The 2,454-nt window shown below is 35.2% G+C and overlaps 1 long non-coding RNA gene across 1 annotated transcript; it reads left to right on the top strand.

Annotated features, from left to right (window-relative positions):
- Positions 1-1,805: 1,805 nt before the first annotated feature.
- Positions 1,806-2,226, top strand: LOC141612639 (uncharacterized). The gene is made up of 2 exons (XR_012529125.1): positions 1,806-1,888; positions 2,036-2,226. It is a non-coding gene; the product is annotated as an uncharacterized LOC141612639 (long non-coding RNA).
- The last annotated feature ends 228 nt before the right edge of the window (positions 2,227-2,454 follow it).

Here is a 2,454-nt window from a genome sequence, read left to right on the forward strand (position 1 = left end):
CTCAATTATGGACAAATACTAGTATTAGTTTTTCATTGTTTATTAGTTTCCTCCATTTTAATAATTAATTCGTTGGGCGACGGAATAATCATAGAAAATGAATAACTAATACCAGAAAATTTGAATTGATGCAAGGCTAATTGAATTGGAACCCCATGAGTCTTAGCTACAAATTATATCTAACGTGTTTTTCTCAAATTCCAAACTTATCAAGGGTTTTGATGATTTCCAAAACGTGAAAAACCGTCGCATAAAAAGTATTGATTCATAAAACGAGTTTGACAAATGATTTTTAAGTAAAACCAACGCTTAACTCATCTAAACTCTTTAAATTAAACATATGAAAAAGACCCAGTACCAATTCAATATCTAAATTATGTTTTAGAAGTAATCGTTCAGCCTCTACTGATTCGCGGACTTTTTAGATAAACGTTCACAAATAATTTCTTCAAGAAAAACTACACGGTGAAATGCTACCAATTTTCACAGACATAAACTAGGCTTGGAATAAACATGAGTCTCTTCTTTAACTTTTTGCATCTCACGAATTTAAGACAGGTAAAACACTCAAACAACACAGACCAACGAATATGTAAATTGCTGTAACTATTCTATTCATTTATCTCATACAATTTATAATCAAAACCCCCAAACCAATTCTAGGGTTACGAAAATTATCCCAACACTACTATAATTATGCTAATAATTGAATAAAGAGATAATAGGATAGTCTACTTACGAAATAGGATGAGAATAGGCTGAGAAATCACCTCGCAATGCCTCACGCGGCTCCCTTCACACACGGCTCCCTCTTCTCTCTTCTCTCTTTTCTCATGGTTAGAGTGAATATGGTGATAGGGAGATTAGGGTTTGGTTAGATGAGTTATACATATAGGATAGGTGCTATTAAGACGATATGGGCCTAGCCTAGTTAGATTAATTAAAACCCGAGTCACATAATTACCCGAGTCACAAATACACTACGCAACCCAGCTGGTAACTCGGCCTATTATAATATCATGTTAAAATACCGGGTATTACACTTACGCTTAGCTTGAATCTGTGTTGTCTGTGAATTTTATGTTAAATTAGTGAGCTGCAGTCCTCTGATCACCATTTAGCTTCATATCCCTAGATGTGCTAAATCATTTCTAGCTGCAGTCCTAGCCACCATTTAACTTCATCTTGTGTATCCACTCTCGATCTTCTCTGGAAATTTGAGCACACAATCATGTTTACATTTGTCCCATAACCAATGCTTTGCTGTACTCCTTTTTGGTACCCAAGGAATCTCCATTAGTTTGCTCACAGGGAATCTCCATTAGTTTCTGGTTCGTGCACGCACCGAACAACTCTCTTGTTATAAGCACAATCAAAGTAGATGTGAGATATACATTCCTCAGCTTGCCCACAAAAGTAGCATCTATCCTCAATATCCATGTCATACTTGATCGGTTTGTCATTTGTCATTCGTATTCGAGCTTCTAGTGCATATTGTCATCCCATAAACCGATTTTTGGCACAACTAACCCACCCATTCCAGAGCCGTTGTTGTACCAGTCACCTATCTTTGGTGCATGCTTGTGTACCTCTCGAACCATTCGGACCATTGATAAACCTTATTAGTAGCATGAGGCGAGTAGGTAGTTAGAGTAAATTCTCAGAGGTAGATAGAGTAGTCAATAGGGCTGCTATGATTGGAACTTATGATGCAGAATTATTAGAGTAAGGCAGGTTAGTATGCTTATCTTGTGAAGGTAGAAAAATGGCCTGGCTATCGAGAACAGAGGGTCTCTAAGTCTTTGGTGTGATTATTATGGCTGGACAGGCCTACCTTTGCAGATCAAACTCAAACGTTTCACATAGGCTACACCTTGTGTACAATCACGTACTCTATTTTCTGCACGTTCTTGTTAATTAGTTGTTCTTTAATGCATTATTTATTATTTCGTGATAATTAAGTGTGACGTATCATCTATGCCTATTGAGCCTTTGAATCCTCAAATCTAATAATGTTCTATTTTTTATGTTACAGGTTGCATTTGAGGTATTAACAATGATGACGGGTTGATTTTTTGTCCGGTTGGCAACATATATATGCTCACAATACAAGAATGAAGACTTATAATTAGTAGCTTTCAAATAGTCGTTAAGAATTATTATTTGTTCTATTTAAACATTTGTTATATTTGTTTTAGTTAAATAATTGAACATTTGCGATCGAAATTCTACTTTTGATCCTTTTTTGAAATGTAATTGACATATATTTTTGAGACTGAATTAATTGAATGCACAATTAGAGAGAATTACAATTGTTGCGTGCCTTACAAGTCCTTATGTCGTTGCACTTTATTAAGTGTTGTTTTTGAATAAATTAGTGTTGCATTTGTTTATTATAAGTGTTCTTTTGGGACGTAACGAGTGTTGCGTTTCCAAAATAAAAATGTTGCGTTA

This window comes from Silene latifolia, chromosome 11 (genome assembly GCF_048544455.1).
Source record: "Silene latifolia isolate original U9 population chromosome 11, ASM4854445v1, whole genome shotgun sequence".
NCBI classification, from domain to species: domain Eukaryota; kingdom Viridiplantae; phylum Streptophyta; class Magnoliopsida; order Caryophyllales; family Caryophyllaceae; genus Silene; species Silene latifolia.